This window comes from Dicentrarchus labrax, unplaced genomic scaffold (genome assembly GCF_905237075.1).
Source record: "Dicentrarchus labrax unplaced genomic scaffold, dlabrax2021, whole genome shotgun sequence".
In the NCBI taxonomy this organism is placed as follows: domain Eukaryota; kingdom Metazoa; phylum Chordata; class Actinopteri; family Moronidae; genus Dicentrarchus; species Dicentrarchus labrax.
The window spans coordinates 5,779,670-5,800,789 of record NW_026136721.1 but is presented as its reverse complement, the minus strand read 5'-3'; the positions used below and the strand labels follow the sequence as shown (position 1 = coordinate 5,800,789).

The following is a 21,120-nucleotide window of genomic DNA, read 5'->3' as shown; positions in this document are numbered from 1 at the left end:
TTTCAGTTTAGTGTTTGACTTTTTGTCTTGCCTTCCCAGCTTCCTGTGCCTGGCCTTTTAATACAATCTATGGTTATTATGTTAATACATAGAAACAATATTCAAATTAAAGTTAAGGGAAAATCTTGCATGGGCTGTACCATTATGGCAAAATTGCAGCGACGTGGTTTAGAAATCTGTAGTTACAGTACAACAAAGTGTAGCTGTCACTAGGTACTGTGAAGGTGAAAAGTGTGTTAACTGTGACCTTGAGTAAACCAATCCATGAACCTTTTTCATTAATAACAATCTTAATGTCATTTTTGTTGTCTTTAAACTGGCTGTATCTGCGCTGCAGGTGTCATTGATCAAATGGTTTTGATAAGTAAAGGTAAAGAAGCTGGGTTGTTCAGTTCATCATCATCATTTAATGCTAATGACGAGAGATGCAATCAGATGGCTGCCTGCTTGTATAGAAGCAGAAGTGTTGTATAGTGCAGTCCTGAAGAGACCCCTTAGATCTTAAATAATAATCTAAACATTAAAAAAAAATTGCATTTAGTTTTCTTCACAGAAGTGAATGCAATGCTGATATAATGGCCTACTGTGTATTTAAATCCTTAAAAAAAAAATTTAATTGAGTTCAATAATTGTTTTTTTGTATAGCTCCAAGTCATGAAAGAAATTCAGGACACTTTTGAAATAGAGCAGGTCTCAACCATACACGTTAAACCCCTTTTACACCCCTAAAATCAAGAAGGCCTCGCGACCATCTGTGAAACTTTGGCGACCCCTGGTTGGGAACCTCTGCTATAGTGTAAACTCTTAGAATTGCTGCCCATGTAAGGTGCAATGCACATATTTTAGAGCTAGCTGATATATTTATATAAATATAATATTGACACAGTGAAGGGTGGCTGTGGTGCAGAGCGGGTCGTCCCCTAATCAGAGGGTTGTTGGTTCGATCCCTGGTTCCTCCCGCCACATGTCGAAGTATCCTTGAGCAAGATACTGAACCCCAAATTTCTCCCGATGCTGTGCATCAGTGTGTGAATGTGTATGAATGAGTTAGATTCTGTTCGATGGGCTTTGCCATCGCTGAGTGAATGTGTGTGAAAGGGCTTTGAGTGGTCGGAAGACTAGAAAGGCGCTATACAAGTACAGGTCCTTTTACCATCTGAGACTGACGGTTGCTCAAGAATGTGTATATGGAATTTTGGTTATACAGTATGTATGGATGTATGCGATACAGACTGCACAGTATTTTCATGTATGTATTGTCTGTGAAGGTCTGGAGTCATCTTGTCATCATATCTTACCTCCAGACTACAATGGGTGCACACAAATAAAGCCATGTGAGTTCAGTGCATATTGAGTGATAGCTTAAGTGTGGAAACTGTGCTTGTTTTAGTCTGTACTGTTAACAAGAGCAGGCTGAGGAGGAAGGTAAAATGAATTGTGAGTGGTGTTTGCACAGACCCTGTAGCACTATGGAAGTGTACTGTCGACCCGCTGTTAGTTTCACAGATGGCTCAGGCAGCCCCCTCACTGAACAACAGAAGAAGTATTTTGAAAGTACTGTAAGTTGCTTCGGTTTTTCCTTTTAATGTAGAGTTACAATCCACATAATCTTTTTTTTCCTGCATTTATCTATGGCTCATTTTATTGTAAAAAAAAGGCAGCATGGATGCATTGTTTCACATCGACTTTGAGTGTCGCCGTTAGAGCTTCCCACCGTAAACTTTTACAATGCATGCCACAATTAAATGTCTTTTTTATTCTTTTTTTTTTTAAGACAATTCTGTCTTCAACAAGTACACGTTTTACTATATATACATGTTTAATCAACCTGGACACTCCTCTTTAAATGGGTTCCATATATATGAAAGTATATTTATTTACAAATGCTGGTTATTTTTGTATGTGTGGTTGATCACCAGTTAATCATACGAACATCATAATCTATACACAAAAGCAAACATGAGAAATCCATACATTCCACAAACACATTACAAGTAATCTCAGTGCAAATTCAATCTTGGTCACTATTAAATAAAATGATTCCTGCATGTATGAAAGGGACTCAGTTTTTAAAGAAATCAGCAAACTACACATTTTGTATGTATATATAATGTGCATGTGCATACATCTACTCCATCATGAGTTGATTGAATTATGCATACTCATTGAAAAAAAACAGACATAGTATATATACTGTATGTGTCTGTACATGTGCATGCACGTATCTGTGAATATATTAAGACAACCAGCCACAAACAGACAGTACAGCAACAACCAACACACATACACTTGTCAGTGGGAGATGACACTGGGCTAGCATGCTTTTGTGTATTTTGCAAGATATGGTGTGTATGAGTGTGACCATGCATGTCAGTCCACGCATATTAACAACTGAGCGACTGTGTGTGTGTGTGTGTGTGTGTGTGTGTGTGTGTGTGTGTGTGTGTGTGTGTGTGTGGGGTATGTGTCTGTGTATGCTTTTGTACATACTTGAAAGTATGCTGTGTGTATTTCTGTGTGCATATGTACCTTGTGGGCTGTTTCCACTGTGTGTGTATATTTTCAATGATAGCCCTCAAACTGAAGATTCATCCGCAGTGTGTGTTTGTGTGTGTGTGTGTGCGGGTATTGTCCAGGGAGTGCTCATACTGAAGATCCAGCTGATGAAAGCTACCTGGAGTTTCATAAATGGACCCTTTGTCCAACAGCGAAGCTTCTGTGTGAGTGTGAGAAACAAAATGTTTTAGTTCTGTCAGAGTTCCGTGCACCAGATCTGTCAGGCAGTCACTGCTGCAAAAATCTGGTAGAAAGTTCCTCAGTTTTGTTTCAGTGTAAATTGCAATGAAGTTCAATTTATTATTTGAGCTTTTACTTTAGATTATTGCCCATGTTAATCTGGAACTGGAGAATGACTTGCTTGCCAGCTGCATCCATGACATCCATCACAATACATTTGTATTTGACTTTTCAGCACCGTTTTATGTGTGTGTGGTTCTATGAAAAGAGTGATATATTCATGTACTGTTTTACCTGTTTATGCAGTGTTCTAGTATTTAAAACTGTAGATGACATGTGCTATAGCTAATTAAAGGTCCATTAGACATAACATTAAACTGGTCATTATTGGTGACATGGAACTATACCTACTCCAGGGTCAACCCCCCCCCGTACATTTTTTGACTCAATCAACGTGTTTATCTCTTTTGTTTTGGCTGTATAAAAGTAAAATCAAATATCTAGTACACTTTCCTATTGTGTCATATTTATTACTTAAAGCAAAATTTACAAAATTTACACTGAATTTGGAAGGAGAATTGTAGTGTGTGTGTGTGTGTGTGTGTGTGTGTGTGTGTGTGTGTGTGTGTGTGTGTGTGTGTATCTGCGTGTGTTTTTTGCTCTTTATGCACTGGTTTACTGTCCCAGTGTGGCTCTCTACCAGCCCCAGGACAGGCCACTCTACCTCCACAACATAGAATTTTTTTTTTATAGTTTTGGTGGGGGCAATTTGAAAGTAAAATAAAATGTATTATTCATCACATATTTGATATTTGGAAGTAAAAATAAAAATACGTGTTAACTATTTTAATAATTGTCTGTTGGGGGCTGTTAGAAATAGAGATAAAATTGCAGGAATACAAGAGGACACAATTTTTGGGAAAAAGTAGGTGATAGATACAACACCAGGATAAAGAAGATGGTCGAAATAACTTGTTAATATTTGCAGCTCCCAGTTCCACCACCTCAGTTGAGAGCAGGCTTTGGATGCACAGCAGCAGTCAGCAGTGGTGGGGCCGTGCTGTGCCTTCTTTTTGAGGGAAAGATCTGAATATTTGTACCATTGTCTTTCTTGTCACCTTTACTGACAAACATGGTTCTGTGTATTAACAATAGTAAATAGCGGTGTGCCTATAGTGTGCAGGATGGTAATTTGGTCATGATTTTAAAATTCAGTACGAATAATGGTATTCGGAATCATATTTGAACACAATGAGGAAGATCTGCTGCAGATTAACACAAAAAAGTGTATTTATTTAAAATGTTATTTAACTTAGTATTATTATACATAAGTCACTGAGAAATTTAACCAGCTCAACTTATTTGGATCAAATTTACACTTTACATTCTGCTCACTTTGGGGAGAGGTATTAGGCTTAATACAGCAGACCTGTGTTTGAAGAATATAAAGAAGTTAAAAGACCTGACGTGAATAATAGAAAAATTACATATATATATATATATACACACACATACATATATAGTTACCTTTGGAAATACTCATTGGTTAAATTATCATTAATGCTTTATCAATGTTGGCCTTCATAATACAACGCCAGTTACTGTTGCAGAGATGTTAGACAGACACCCGCCACTAGAGGGAGCAGCTCCGGCAGACAGTCACAGCTCAGCAGCCCCCCTCTCCCTGCGCCCAGATATAGTTAAACCAGCGAGGGGGAAAGATGACAGCTTGTAAGACCAGCGCAGTTTGTCAGTGTTTACAGGGGACTTGGGGACGTTAACCTGCAAGGAGAGCAGGCTTGGTGTTAGCCACCATCAGCAAAACAAGTTGACTTTGTTTACCATCCCAACCCACAGATGCTGTGATCCCGGTCAGGCTATTATTTTCTTTTTTAAGTATTTTTTGGGGGCTTTTATTGCCTTTACTTGATGGTGACAGCTGAAGATAGATAGGAAATGGGGGGTAGAGAGAGGGGATGACACGCAGCAAAGGGCTCCAGGTCGGATTCGAACCCTGGGCCGCTGCAGCAAGGACTCAGCCCAGTACATGGGGCACCAGCTGAGCTAACCGGGCATCCCAATTGTTCAGGCTATTATTAATAATCTTGCCTTAATCCAATTCCCAACACTCCTGTTTCCAGTTGCACACTGTAAAATGATTTGTATAGCGTAAGTGTCAGTGAATTCAAATCAGTGAATTACAGGAGAATCAGGGGGCCTAACTCCCCCAAAAAGAGACCTGAGCTCAAGGAACACAATTTTGAGTTTGGCGAGGGTCTCAAAAAACAGATAGATTGCCTATGATGAAAATACGGTATATAAAATCTAAGGGAGCTCAGATTTGGATTTTTAGGGCAGATTGCTGATAGCTGGAAGCCGTATCACCTGATACCGATCACTGATCACAAGGTCAATTTGTCTTGTATTTATCATGTAGCATTATTTATTTATTTGATTTAACTATTCTTGACAACATTGCTATGTACTATAATTAGACATCATTAATTCACAACAGTTTATCTTCTGACAGGCAACATGTGCAACATATTCCACTCTCTCTCTACGGGTGTATTCACACACGTCTTGTTTTGAGCAGTTACTTCAAAACTAGGAGGGTTGACCACCTTGGTGCGGCTCATTTGGGGACTTGGATGTGGGACAAAACAACAGGCTGAGACCGCCAGCGGTCTGCTTCTAAGCAAAATACCTCCAAAGCTGACATGTTTGTTGTAAGCTTCCTGCAAGGCACCCATCTTCTTCTTTTAGTGGTGTGCTGCTGACGCATTATCTATTATTCAATGTAGACATAAACATAGAATTGAATGTAATAGATCGGCTGCAGTGTCACAATATCCAATCCAGCTATTTGAGTCAGTATCGGACTGATCCATCCATATCATTGATTATTTATTCCTCATTAGCAGAACAGCACAATATCGTAAAAATCACATTATTATTTTGACAGGTACTGCAATTGCAATATTAGTCACAATTAATGGGAATGGTCATTTTTGCATCACAAAAAAAAAGTCATGACAATGTGAAATATGTTGTTCTGGTCGGTACCAAACAAACATGTTTTCTTATATCTGGAGAAAACATTTTGTCTGCCAGGGCATCTATGCAGCACCACAGTACTTCATTATAATGCTGTTTGTCACATTTTACCTTTTATCAAACAAATTGCCGCTTCTGCGATTTGGATATTGCACCTTGCCATATTGCAATTTCAGTAATATTTCAATGAATTCTGCAGCCCTACTCATTAGAGCTGTTTAAATTTGGCTATTCTGTCAATTTTAATATATTTACTTTTACTATAAAAAAAACTTTGATTCAATTTATTATTTTGCTTAATTTTATCTTGTGACCTTTGACTCCTATCAGAATCTGACCTTTTTGCCCACTGCAGGGTAATGTAAATGTATTGTTGACATGGCATACACAGTACACATGAAAAAAAAAAACATACACAAGACTCCGCTTCTTTACTGTTTAATCAGTATCAACAGTTCTTAGCTATGCTGATGCTGAAGAAGGTTCTTTAAGGTTAAGGAAACGCAACAAAAAATAATAACACACAATATATTTGTGCTTGTGGATATGTAAATGTGTAGACACAAACACACAACAATGACAGTGTTCATAATCTAACCAGCCACCCAGCAAAGAAACATACAGCCACAATGTGTTTGTGAGTGTCACACACACAGTGAGTGTGTTTCGGCACATTGGTTGTGTGTGCCTCTTGCTGGCTGGTTTGTTACATTAAAAGCAGGCTCATTGGTGCTCAGCCAGGCTTAAACACTAGTATAAGTATGTGGTATACTGTATGCTTGTAGAATTGTCCATGGGCCTACACCATGCTCTCAGCCCAGTGTCTCAAGAGCACAAGGGAACATGGGAAGCGATAGATAGCGTGTACCAGCATGAATTTACATTTTCATGTGCAGTGCATGTAGCAGAGAACCCTTCACTACATCTACTAGCACTTCTTTGACCTTTGCCCTTACATTTTGCTTTCATCCTTTGTCAGTCTCTTCTCTCGCTTTCCACTGCCTCTTTAATCTGAATATCACTGTTGTCTCCTCTGTCCTTGACTGTAGAGCTCATTTTTAGTAAGATAATTCTTCATTTTCAGCAGTAAACCTTGTGTCAAATTTAAGTGAAAGAAGACTTTAAGAAATACTTATTGTGAAAAATGTATAAATGGACTTAATATTTGTGAAATTATTGTAAAATAAATTCATGATCATGAAATATTATTTCCTCTTTTATTCTCAGAATTGCTGAATTTTCATTTTCATTTCATTATAGACAATAGACACTCCCAGTTCTGCTATAGGTGTGTGTGTGTGTGTGTGTGTGTGTGTGTGTGTGTGTGTGAATGGGTGTGTGTGTGTGTGTGTGTGTGTGTGTGTGTGTAAGTGAATGGGTGAATGAGAGGCAAGTTGTAAAATAAAATCACTATAAATGCAGTTCATTTACAAGTATAGTAATACATAATAATAAAGATTTGGTAAATGGTAATGGTGAATGGTCGGCCGGGCACTGGGATAAAACAACTGGACTGAGATCACCAGCGGTCTGCTTCTAAGCGGACTCTGGAGCTTGGAACAGGAACTTATGATAGCATATGTGATTTTAGCATGATTCTAACTGCTAATTGAGCTGATTTTGGAATCTGTTCATATAATCATCTGTTTTCATAATTAATCTGTATAAGCCATATATGTACTGCAAATCAGTCCGTAACATGTATGTAAGTGAGTATTTTCTGGAGCAGTATTCTTACAAGGAAATATTTATTTTTGTTGTGGTTAACAAATACATGCACAGCAATATTAATTGTACATGCTACAAACATTTTCTGCTACTTCTTTTAATAGATGAGAGGATGAATTTTCTGTTAAACAAAAATTCTACTTAATTTGAACTTACGTACATATGCGCTGTGGCCAAAGTAATGTTATGTTAGAGTAAAAACTAGTAAAATGTAGTTCATTTCAAAGGCGGAGTGTCCCATAAACACTGAGCAGCTGCCTGTAATGAACCTCATACACTTAATCTTGCATCATACAATGAGGAATTAGGATCTCTGTGTTGTCCAACTCGGTGATGCTTTATTCTGTATTATTAAGTAGCAGGTTATATAATTTATGTTGTCTAATATTGCTTATTGCTACAGTGTCCATAGCTCTTTTAATTTTAATTTATTGGACATTTTCGTTAGATTGATTTTCTTCCTCCGTTGGCAGTTGGCAGTTGCTGTATGCGCAGGCTGTAATGTCCGTCTATAGAAAAGGAATTGATAGTTGGTTTGGACATAAGGGCTTTGTGGTGCGGTTCACAGCAGTGGATGATGTGATGTTTTTTTAAGTGTATACCTTGAATTGTTACTGTACTTTATTTTGTATCCTATAGATGTTGTTTACTTACATTTACTCAGCATGCACTTAAACTGACCTATCTGTGTATATTTTTACACAAGCAATTTTGCCTTTACTTGAGTTGAGCATTATATGTCATTTTTTGCCCTGCACTTCACAGTTAAACCGCTGTGTCTCGAATTAGAAATATTCAGAGCTGTTAGAGTCCCATCAGATCCACTTTAGTTTCAGTGGAATTCAGTAAAAGGTGACACTCCATTTCTTCTCTATGAATAACAGTAACAGTACAGTCAGTTATTTAGGGACAGCAGGGACAATGGCTGATATTGATCCTGGTAGGAATGGTATTTATTTTTTAGCCATTGCTGCTATGAAACAATAGGTGGATTGTGCTCTACTCCTTCACCCTGTTCATTGTTCCGCGTCTGCCGTCAGTCTGAATGTATGCATGTTAGTTGATCCTCCTTTCACCCAGGATTGGACAAGGATTTGACACTTGCCAGCTTTGGAAATGAGATGAGATGCTGACTTATAATTGTAATTTAACAAGAGAGTGAGAGAAAAGGACGAAGAAAGAGAAAAAAATACAGAGTGTAGGCTATAGAGAGGGAGAATGCGAAGGGACAGACGGAGAGAGGTTGGACTGAAACTTGAGGTTTTGGTAATTATTTGAAGTCCGGATGCACAATAATTATCGGGACAGATAAATTATTAATTATTATTATATTCTTTTTAAAATACAAAAATGGGAAATTAGTGATTATCTTATCCGTATCGCCCATGACAGACAGCTGAAAAAAAAATCCACATTGTGCATCTCTAATTTATCAATGAAGTTAATGGAACGTAATGGAATCACAAGAATGTCTTATTGCAGTGAATTTAATGTCTGTAGCAGCTAGAAAAAGGCAGTTTGTTCATAATGTTCGAATGGATGTTTGGTTTTACTCTCTTATCATTTTTGGTTTTAATTGTGTTCCTTTATTCCTGTCAGCGCCATTTACTAAACATTTGGCATTTTTCTCTAGGTGGCGTAAAACACTGTCTTTTTTTAGTGTCGAGACTGCCTCGACTAAAACTGTTGATAGTGTGACATCAGCAAACCCTGGTGGACTGGAAACTAACTGTAGGGCAAAACAACCAAGAGAGGGGTACACACTCAGTCTTCTCACCAGGTGTGGAAGGGACCAGTTTCTAGACAGACTGCGGCTGACAGACAGCGCTACAGGCAGGGTGCTTTGGGTCACCTGTTTTTGTGTAAGCTCCCTAGCTTATTGGCAAGTGATGCCGTATTTTTCAGGGTGATATTCTGTGCCATTTGGATGGGCTGATAAGGCTTTTGTTTTCAGCTTTGTTCTATGGGTGTTGGTGGTGTAGGGAAATGGATGACAATCCCTTGTGGGAGTTCCAGATGGCAGGAGAGGCAGGTCAATTAAAGTCTGACCGCAGCAGTGGGCTCACGTTGACCTGTGCTCAGAGAGTTGGTGGACACAGCAAAGGTTAGAGCCCCCAGTGGCAGAAGACAGTGGGACGCCAGAGTGTGGCAGAAGGTGACACTGAGGCCTGTTTCAGCATTGTGTGAGACCCTGGCATCAGACTCTTGTTGTTTGCATCTTATTTGCAAAGTTTTTCTTAGTAATGCAAGTTGCGGTTGTTCAGCAGTGGTTGCTCAGTGCATGTATTATTTGGCAGTGGATGATAAACTGCGATAGATGCGATAGCTTGTATATGGATGCTACTCACTTCTGCATTCGCCTTTTTTGATGTGAGACCCAGCATTACATTGTCACAAGATAAATTGATTGGTTAAAACTTGTTCTAGGCTTACCTTTTTCTTGGCTTCTATTCCCAGGCTACGACAACTATTCTTCATGTCTAGAAACATGTATTTCATATCTTATTTAAAAACCTGAATAGTGTTGTTTTGATAACAGTTAATTATAGGGCTGTATATTGGAAAGAATGTGGCGATACGATACGTATCATGATAATAATAATAATAATAATAATAATAATAATAATGATAATATAAAGAATGCACCAGCATATGCATCAAAGTTTAAAAACAGTTTTTTATTTCTTTATTTGTATTTACAGTCCCTGTTACATCCACGAGCCCTCAGTTTACAATTGCAGCACTGCTATCTGCTATCCTACGGTTGGGGATTGAAGGCAAAAAATGGTAGAATATTTTAGAGAATTGATACAATATCACAAAACAACATCAAATATTTACGTACCACAATATATTTTTTTCAATATTTTCTTACACCCATAGTTAATTAGTACAATGTGAATGGAAATAAATAAAATGCCGTTTTTATGACCACATCAATGTGATGCTTTTTCAGTCTTAATTCTACTCTATCCGAGTTGTGAATTGTCACATTATATTGTAAAAGTTCCAGATACAGCAGCATTTGCACCTGAATGCATTTCAACAATAAAGCATGAAACGCTGAACAAACTGTTGGAAAGCATGATACACAGGAATAATGAGCTCCAGCAATGCAACGTCTCCCGCATAAACAGCACAATACTGAGTTATAACAGAGCCATCTACACCGTGTGTAGTGTGTTGGCTGTCAGTTTTTCAAAAAGTCAAGTATGAACGAGAAGAACAGAGCCAAAAAAGATAGTGTGTTCTCATATTTCTTGTTGTAGTGGGAGGCAGCTGCTTTTTACAAAGTTAGCAAACAGGTAATTTTGCCATCTACGGTGCAGAACCAAAAATACTGCAACACACTGCCTTTCAGATGTTTCAGTGTCATGATTATCCCATCAGCATGGCTCGGCTCACTAGTATCCTCCTCAATTTTAGTAGCTTAGTTTAGTATGTTGAGGAGGAAGGTTTTCATACAGTATGGTGCACTGTAAGAATCACTTGATTGATTTATAGATTAATTCAGACTGACAGCCCCCAAGTTTGAATAAAACAAACAAAATAACCTGCTTGGACAAAAGAGTAACAACTCTCTCTGTAGACGATAGACTGAGCACTTTAACTTTAATAGTATACCTTAAAGCAGGAAAACATACATAAATACAAGATACTGTGGTGTGAAGAAATTCTGTATGGAACATAAAAGAACGTACTGCTGCACATTCTGTGTCCCAGAGGACTTATTTTATTGACAAGACAGGTGGAGGAGGATGGAGAAAAGCTCTGATGTAGGGGAGCCAATGCTGAGGTACCGGGGCTCCAGAGTGTCAGGCCAATGAGGGAGAGAAGAGAGAGGTCCCCAGGGAGCCCAGCTGGGCTGTGAAGTAAGCAGGTCTCTCATAGAGGAGAGGATAAAGTGAGAGCATAGGTCTTCTGGTGGTCTGTTGAAGAGAGGGTTCTCCAACTACACAAATTAGCTTACAAGAAAGAAAGTAAACTGAAACTTCCCTTTAATTGGCTTTTACAACCGATTCACACTGTCTGCATTTTATGAGGCATCTTTAGTACCTGCCATTACACAACAAATATAATAACAACATAATATTCAAGGCACACAAATCACTTACTGCCTATATGTACTGAAGGATATTTGTGACATGATCTATCTGGTTTCCCTATGGACATATAGAGGTGTTTTGTGAGGAGAAAGTAAACAAAGCTGTTTTCATAACATATAGTCGTCTTATAAAAGTACTGAAATGAGTCATGCTGGTGAAGACAGTTTGGCAGATTGCTGTCCTTTCAGCTGCTCAGAACCTTAACTGAGTTGGTGTGGATTCAATAGATGGATTATTTCATAGTTCTGAATTTTACATTGCAGTCTTCTGTTTAAGGCAATTCTGTCTTTGGCAATGGTTTTGTATGGAACTACAGGTGCATACTTGACTCTCTGTAAACAGTGAAACCTAAAGATTAACCTGTAAGAGCGGTCCCTGTGACAGTCACAGGTTGAACATGTGTTCAGTAGAGTCTGTATGAGAGAAATGCTGTTCTCTCTGCTTCTTCCCTGCGCTGGTGCTCCCGAAACCCTTCTGTCTCAGTACATTTCCTCATGTGGCAAACAGGTATATTTTTTTATTCAATCTGAATATTGATAGCGAACAAGTGTGAAATATGTTGAGAAGGTGGTAACATTGGTTCAGAGTCAGACCAGTCCTGAAGATAAGGAAGCAGTGTGTGTATATGCAGAGGATGCATGTGGTTCTGTTTGTACTACATTGGGTGCCTGCAATATGTTCACTCATGTTAAGGCATGGGAGTTGGTAAGATTTGATTGACACCATATTCAATTCTGCTTATCAGGCCAATTCTTTGTCAATTGCCTTTTTGATTCCAGGGTCAGGGTTAAAATATGAATATGAGCTTGCAGATTCATATGGCTCCCAGGCTACAACAACGTCTTTTTAGATAATCATATATCTCATTAGTCCTACATATTTATTTAAAATAAAAAGGTTAAAAGTGTCTTTTTTCATGCTTCAAAAGCTACCAAACACATGCTTTAATTTACTTAATTTATTGTTCCTTTTCTTCTTGATATGTGAAGTAATTGCACATAATTATTACCTTGAATCTGACTTCTATTTAAATTAATGAGTTTAGCTTTTGCTCAGGTTTTTGACACTGAAAACATCTTCACATATAGCAAAGTAGCGGCTGTTGACAGTGATTCCTCCTGTTTAGAGTGTGACTTTCTTCGGTAGAAATACATTAAGAATGTATTGGGTATTGACTTCATGATTTGGTTTGTTATGGTATGCAATAGAGGTGTTGAAATTAATCAAATAATCGATGCATCGCGATGCAGATATGGACGATGCTGCATCGATGCAGTGGCCGACCATAATCGATTATAACGCAATGATGTTGCTCGTTAATTTTCCGGCCGCGGCATAAACATTCAAATGAAAAATAACATTCTCAGTAGCCTAACCCCTTTCATCTAGACCAGTACTTCTCAAATAGTGGGGCGCGCCCCCCTGGGGGTGCAGTGAGATGTCAGGGGGGGCGCGACAGGCAGGGGGGACTGACGGAGGAGGAGAGATGGAGAAGTTTCTGACAGGAGTAAAAAGAAAAACGGAGGAGACGTCAGAGGCAAGAACAGCAAGTGACGGTAACCGGCATAAACTTAATAAGACCAGGAAATACGACAAAGCCTACATAGCCTTTGGGTTTACCGTGAATACAGTCGGAAATGAGGAAAGACCTGTGTGTGTTTTATGTTTAAAAACTCTGGCAGCAGACAGCATGAAACCAAACAAATTAAGACGGCACCTGGAGACCTTACACCCCAGTTATGTCAATAAGCCACTGGACTTTTTTCATTGTATATTCGATGAGTATCGCCAACAGGCCGGTCATTTAGTGAGCGCGGCATCAGTAAATAAAAACGCACCGTTATCCTCGTACAAACACCGCCACATCGCAAGGTGCAAAAAACCATCACACAATAGCAGAGGAGCTAATACTCTGGCAGCATTGGACATGGTCACAGTCATAGGTGAGAAAAGTGCCGTTAGTAGAAAGTTGTTAGTAAAGCAAAGCAAAGTTGTCAAAGAGTTGTCATTTCGTGTTTAGGTAGTTAATTGATTATTGTTGTATTTCTGCATGTAAATTTGGAAGACCCAGAATGAACAGCCTGTCTGCTTAACCTTAAAATTCTAAATACAAATTCACTATCAGCTAGTCATTGGTAAATGGTAAATGGACCTGTACTTGTATAGCGCCTTTCTAGTCTTCCGACCACTCAAAGCGCTTTTACACTACGTGCCACATTCACCCTTTCACACACATTCACACAGTGATGGCAAAGTCCATCAAACAGAAACTAATGCATTCATACACATTCACACACCAAGGCACAGCATCAGGAGCAATTTGGGGTTCAGTATCTTGCTCAAGGATACTTTGACATGAGAGGAGCCGGGGATCGAACATTATGAGTAAGTTAGTTAGAGTTATTTTTAACATTGTGTCTGGATAGATTAAGTATTTTTCAAAGTGGAATGTTTTCTGTCTACGGGCTGTAATCACTGTGGTATTAGTACTCTCAAAAGTGAAAATAATGCAATACAACTTGCTAAATGGTTAATGGACTGTACTTACTGTATACAGTATAGCTTGACTTTGAGGCAGAGTTTTAAAAAATCTGATTTTAATTTTCTTTACACAATCCATAAGAAATACACTGGGCAGGACATTTTACAGTGAAAAATACTTGTCATCACTTGGTCTCTTGCACAAACTATAGAATGGAGACACTGTTTCACAACATATCTTTGGCATTTCTGTACTTTGATTTCTTGTCATTTATGGGCTGACTAATATATCAGCATATCTGGCCATTTATTGGTGGGGTTCTAATATGCAGTGAGATGCGTATGTGCACACACACAAGCACCAACGTCTGTGTATGTCTCTATGGCTTTCTCTCTCTTGGTAGTGTAGAAAAGCACAGCTTTCACACCTTATCTGTGGTTCTGTTTAAACTTTGGTTGGTCTTTGGTGTGTTCAGTTTGTTTTTGCTGGTTTGAAGGTCGTCAAACAGACGGCTTCCAAGCGGACTTTGGTGCAGTTCATTTCTGGTGTGGAAGCAAAATGGAACAACCACAGGGTTCTGTGGTAATACATATGTGATTAGTTAAAACTGTGGTTGTTGTGCTAGCAGCTCCGTTAGAAATGATGTGTCATAGTGGATCTGACAGTTTATCAGGATCCCTGAGCTGTTCAGCAGCATCTTTTAATAATCATAGAAATCAATCAATCAAACAGCTATATAAAACCCATTCTCATACACAGCACTGTAACTAGCTGTTAAAGTAAAACACATAAACAACAGGCAGCAAATTCAATTAATCATACTATCCCCTAATAGTCAACTCAATTCGTCAATGTGAAGAGTCTTAGTTGACTCAATTTTCATCCATCGGATAGTCGCAGAAAAATAAAAACAATGTTAACTCCACTCTGGAGCTGCGCCTTCTACCTAGCCACTAGCTAGTTAGCGGCCCTATTAGCTGTCTGTACCCAGACTGCGAGCTCAAAGGATATGGGTGTTTTTAAAAACTACTAGCGTGGCTCCCAGCCTGAACGCAGGCCAGCTGCTTTCCAGTGGGTCTGACTATGGAGGGGATGAAGACACAGCAGGTACAGGCAGGGACAGGAGAGGAATGAAACGGAGGAAGAGGAGCGAGTTAGTAGCGAGTTATTTATTCCTATTCCTAACAATGAGACTCGTGTGATGTTGTACTGTGTTGAAATAAATTAACAAAAGGTTTAGTCTCATTGCTGGTTGTTCTGACACATTCAGATTGAAAACTTACATACTTTTCCAATATCATTTAATATATGTATAAATGGAATTTAAATTAAATTAATATAATAAACATGTGACAACTAGTCAACTATTTTTTTTCTTTATCTAATGACCAGTCGAATCTTTAGTTGGGGACAGCCCTGAATCATACTCACTGGCAATTAGTGTCAGTAATTAAGTCATGCATTTAGAAATCCTTATTCTTTCAAAAAAGAAAAAAACAATGTATGAAATATGTCATTAATATTATTCACTTTTAGAATACAGAAGCAGCACAGAAAATATCTCCCTGACTATATTGGTTAAGTGAGTAATAAATAATGTGCAATACACATCAGTTACAGAAAGGTCAGCTTCTCTGAACATTTGTGTCCATTAAAACAGACGGTTAACTGGAGACAGTTACATCATTAGTCCCAGTACAGCTGTCTTGTTCTATGTGTATTTTTGTATCTCCGTTAACTTTATATCCTCTCTCTCTGTGTTTGTGTTATGTTATGATTTGTAATGTGTTTTGGCGGTGACTCAAAGAGCAGAGATTTGATTGGGCATTGGCACAAACAAATATAAACAATGACTGACGAGTCAGGATTGAGATTAGCTCAAATCAAATAGTCAGAATCCAGATTTGGCAATATGTCGTCACCCCTCTGCTGTTAGAAGGAGGACAGTCAGCTTGTCTTACAACACAACTCCGATTGAGCACGCCATGACTTATCTGCTGCTATTTGTCATTTAGTATTAACCTAAAACAAATAAGCAACATATAGGGATGGACTAATGGGGAAATTCTGGGCCAATACCGATGTTTAAAGTAACAATTTGGCCAATAGCCGATGCCTATACCAATGTTGTTATTTATTTGCCCTTTTATCCCAGGGGAACTAAGAACTCTACAAAGATAAGTATCTCTGAATTGTTGCAGCTCAGTCTATTTCTCGTCTCATCCGAGACGTGAGACGCAGGGCTGAACAGCCACTCACTGTCTGTGCTGTGCTGTGGACCACATTGGTGCTTGTGTGCAATTTCTGCCAGTGCTGGAAAACGATTTAGCCAGCCCAAACTTGGTGCGACACAAGAGATAAACGACAGCGACAAATATCGGTGAATTGCCAACTGGTCTATACTTCAGATGATAAATCGGTGCAACCCTAGTACCAAACCATTTCATTCTCTCTTCAGCTTCACTTTCCTGCTCATTCACTCTCCTGTGCCATGTCTCTTTGCTTTTAGAATCCCTGCACAAGTCTTTTAGTATAGAGGTGCTAAGGGGCCGGTGTATTTATTTAAGATTTACGCTAGAAAGTTGGAAAATGTTTTGATTTCTTTTTAATCCCAAAAGCAGTGTGTCTCTCTGTAATGTGCTACCCTGTGTTCTTACATGCTCTTTCAATGTACTTACTGTTGTGGCAATGTGTAAAGTACACTCAGCAAATGGGACATACAGTAGCTCTAGCAAGGTCTTCCGGACCATGGGTGTTTAAAGTAACTGCTGCAATTGCCTCGACTCAGCATGAATGCTTTTTTTGACCAAAAGCTTTGTACATGCAAGTAAACAGTATCCTATGAAATAACAGAGCAATCATAAAATGAAAAGAAAAAAAGAGAACTTCAATCAGTGTATGCACTGCATTTGACTAACCTGTATTTTCTGTCCAGTGACCATATTATATTTTTTAATAATCTGCATTTTTGGCTTTGAGAATCATTCAGTCATTTCAGTCTTAATCACTGAAGAACATTTTTTTTAGTGATACGCCAGACCTAGCTTTCCCAGAATTAGCAATCAAAAGTAATTGCCACACTGGGCCTACATACTGGAACCAGTAGTATCCTGACTCCTTTAGTGCATTTCTTACCAACATGTTTGCTTGTTTTGTTTTTTTAAGCACTGTGTACTACTGTACGGTCCTGAACGACACTGATTCTTCAACCTAAGACTCCCTTCTGCATCACACCTGCCAGCACCGGTAATGATGTATGACTACACACATGCACACACGCTATTTCTGCTGCAAGGGATGCAACGAGCTACAGTTGCCAAATAGGCCAGTGTGCTTGTATGTGTGTGCATGCATATGTGTGCGTGTGCACTCACAGTGCACTCACAGCCCACTCGGTCCAGAGGACAACTGGCTGAGTTTAGCTCTTTAGACCGTACTGGCTTTCATTTGTTGCACAGGGAGTTGGTGGAACTCCCAGGAAGTCATGTATTAAGCCCTAAACACCCAACACACAGAGCTGGCGCACATGATTCAATTCATTTCATTCATGCTTTACTCCTTATCACCACTGTCCTGGACACACAGAGCTGGGAAAGAAAGGAGGAAAAGCATGTCTGAAAAATTTGGATAAACCTTTTTTTTGGTTAGTGTTTCATTTTATTTCCATATTTTGCATTACAGATTTGTAGCCATTATTTCAGAATTTGTGCAAAGGTATGTGCTTATAATGTTATTCTTTTAAAATGGATCATTCCTGGCAATTGCATTTAACAATACATAATACCTACATCATAATTATAACTTAATAATTTATATAGCACCCTTCAGGTTCCCTTCAAGTTACAAAGTGCTTTGCTATGAAAACAAATAAATATATATATAAATAAGATATAAGACTTAAGATATCAACAAGATAAAATAGATACAACAACAAAAAAAAAGAATGAGTCTTAAGAAGAGATTTAAAGGAATATTCTGAGTTTGCCTGCCTGAGATCAAGTAAGGAGTTCTACAACTGCCAGACAGCTCGCTCACCTTTGGTGAGAATTTAAGATTTTGGAGCCATTAGTAGGGCTGTGGCACAATATGGTAAAAACATCATATTGTGATTATTTTGATTGCAATATAATACATTTTGCAATGAGATGTATGATTAGTGGGAATTCATATTTTTTCACTTAAAATGTGATATTTGTTGTACCAAACAAAAATGTTTTCCTAAATCTGGAGAACAAGATTTTTAGGCCAGGGCATGTCTGCAGCACTGCACTACTTTATTATAATGCTGTTTACTTTTATCCTAAAATTGCAGCTTCTGTGATTTGGATATTGGACATGGCCATGATGCGATTTCGATAATATTTCGATTAATTGCACAGCCATAGTTTTTCGGACGATCTCAAGCAGTGAACAGTCTTATAGGGAGTTAGCAAGTAACAGATATAAACAGGAGCCAGGCTTTTCCACTCCACCCCTCCCTGCACTAGTTTAGTTTTTGTCTTTTTTAGAGGGGAAAGGGGATCCTTAGGGGGAGTTTAAAGTTTTTCTAGTCCTAAATCTGCCTTTTCAAATTTAGAAAGTGCAGAACATTATGATGGAAGTATATGATGGCTATTCCCATGCTCACTTGTAAGAAATTTTGATACCACCAAAGTTGATACCATTTCTTATGCAGATTTGGTGCCATTTTTGACCACTAGATTCTAGGGCTGTGTGATAAATCGATTTTATCGATTAATTCGAATTTGTAGTTAAACACGATTTATTTTTAGTTAAAATCGGTTTTCTCTTGAACTTCCACAACACCGGCTCTCCCTTTGGGCTCCCGTAGTGGGAGAAAATGTTGCTCTCTGCGAGATATACAGGACCGCAGCCCACAATAACCCGCTAAAAACAGTCTACAAAAAAATCGATTAAAATCGTAAATCGGGTTTGGTGTGAAAAAATCCGAGATTTTATTTTTAAGCCATATCGCCCAGGCCTACTAGATTCCCACATGGGTCAAAATCCCTTCTAAATACTACATTCAAATGGCAAGACCTTCAGGAACACCGTATAAAAATTGATTTGCTGTGATTTGGTATTAAAAACATTTCACATTTGGAGAATCTCTGTAAGCCCGTTTAGTCTTGGTATTAGAATGCAAGTGTGAACGACCGCTGAGACGCATTCTGATCCGATCTGCGATGCATTTGACCACATCTTTTGTAGTGTAAGGGAAGGTGTGCATGAGTGCTAATGTGTCCTGGGCCACATTGAATGACCACTGCTGCTGTCCACTGTGAGTGACTCTTGGGCCGACAGCCTGTCAGCAGCCCTACGACAGGAGAGACGTTTTGTGGTGGGAGCATGATGCACACTTTTTCTGGCATTGTCTTTCTTCGTCATCTGTGAAACATAGATTACATAGATTTCCACACAGTCGAAAAAACAAAAACGTTTGTCCTGCTCATAAAGTTCAGTTAAACTATAAAACCCCATAGAGCTAGTTTCACTGAACTGAAAAAAAGGACAGTAATGAACACTGACTGACAAAACTCTGAGTAGATGCAGCGGGGAATATATGGAAAATATAGACATGTGGAGCCGCATTCTAATGCCAGGTGTAAATAAGCTATGTAGGAATCGCAGTTTTTGGCATTTGGTTGGCGAGGACTTCTGTTCTGGAAATTGCTCAGAAACCGTAACTACATTACAAACAGATAGGAAAGTCATACACGCTCTGAATGCCCTCGGCCCCCAACAAGCTAGATATGACATACCAATACCAGTAGATACCCCAGGTCATCTAGTTTGAGATGATACAGTATTTTCCCTCTAGCTTTCTGAGCCCGCTACAGCCTCTAAAAGACAGTAATGTCGGTCGAGGACCTAGATGTCCTTGTGGAGTTTAAGAGGTAAAAACATGTAGTAAAATCTTGACATCAATTCTAAAACTCACTGCTAACCAGTGAAGGGCAGAATTGGTGTAATGTGTTTGTGTCTCTTACATGTTAAAAGCCTGGCAAGAGCTTTTTGTATCAGTTGCAGTCTTTGGATGTTGCCTGCTGATGAAAGAAAAAAGTGCATTGCAGTAGTTAAGTCTGGAAGAGAGAAAAGCATGGATGACCTTTTCTAAGTCTGCAGAGGAAAGGAATGACCTGATCTTGGTTAGCTGTCTCAGTTGAGCAAAGCATGACTGTACCACTTTAGTCACTAGAGCATCAAAGGACAATTCTGAATCAAAAATAACACCTAGGTTGGGGGCCTCTTTTTTAACATCATTAAAGGCACCCAGACTAGAGGAGAGATTATTAATGCTAAAAGAATAAAATAATGATAGATATGCCAACTTCTTAGTCAATCTGTGTATTTCCACATCGATTAGTCGAGAATTATTGGGCACAGACAGACTTTCTAATGTGAATTTAGAGTGCACATTATAATAAAAATGGTCGACAAATCTTGTTCTCCAGATTTAAGAAAAAAATTTTGTGCAGAGCCCCCCCAAAAAATCAAGAAAAGTCATGTGTAATTCTATTATTTTGCCAGCAGGATGTATGAAAGTTATAGTACAGGGCTTGAAACCAACTTTTTCACCACCTTCCCAAAACTCACAGGGAGAGGTGCTAACATTGTTCCACAGCACCTGCAGATGTGGAGACATTTTTTGTTTATTGGCCTCATGAGTGCAATCATCAGCCGATGCGATTGTCGCAAAATGCCAGATAATCAGCCTGATTAATCGGTCTATCACTAGTATCATGCAGCCCTATATGTGGCCCTAAGACACTAAGAGCCATAGACCTGTAAGTTTGCTTGGTGATGAAAACTGACAATCTCACAGTATTGTCATTAATTGTTCCACATCTGCATTGTCAAATTACATTCTCACACATTGTGATATCACTACCCACTTTTGTGTCTACATGTGACTAACTAGTTATGACCTACATAGATAATCTATGTAAATATGATATTGATGATAATGAGAGTAGTCATCAGAACACATCTAGGAAACCCCTAGTAGTG

General features: G+C 38.7%; 1 protein-coding gene across 10 annotated transcripts in view; it reads left to right on the top strand.

The window, feature by feature from the left end:
* Positions 1–21,120, top strand: part of LOC127355461 (teneurin-3) — a 361,742-nt gene that overhangs the window by 39,924 nt on the left and 300,698 nt on the right. Inside the window, exons 1-2 of one of the 10 annotated variants that reach the window (XM_051386363.1) lie at positions 13,978–14,012; positions 17,275–17,355. The exons of 7 other annotated variants lie outside the window; for them this stretch is intronic. The gene's annotated coding sequence lies outside the window, so the exon portion shown is untranslated. Of the gene's footprint in view, positions 1–13,977; positions 14,013–17,274; positions 17,356–21,120 lie in introns of those variants that run through there. 2 more of the 10 variants (XM_051386364.1, XM_051386365.1) reach the window with 2 other exon arrangements.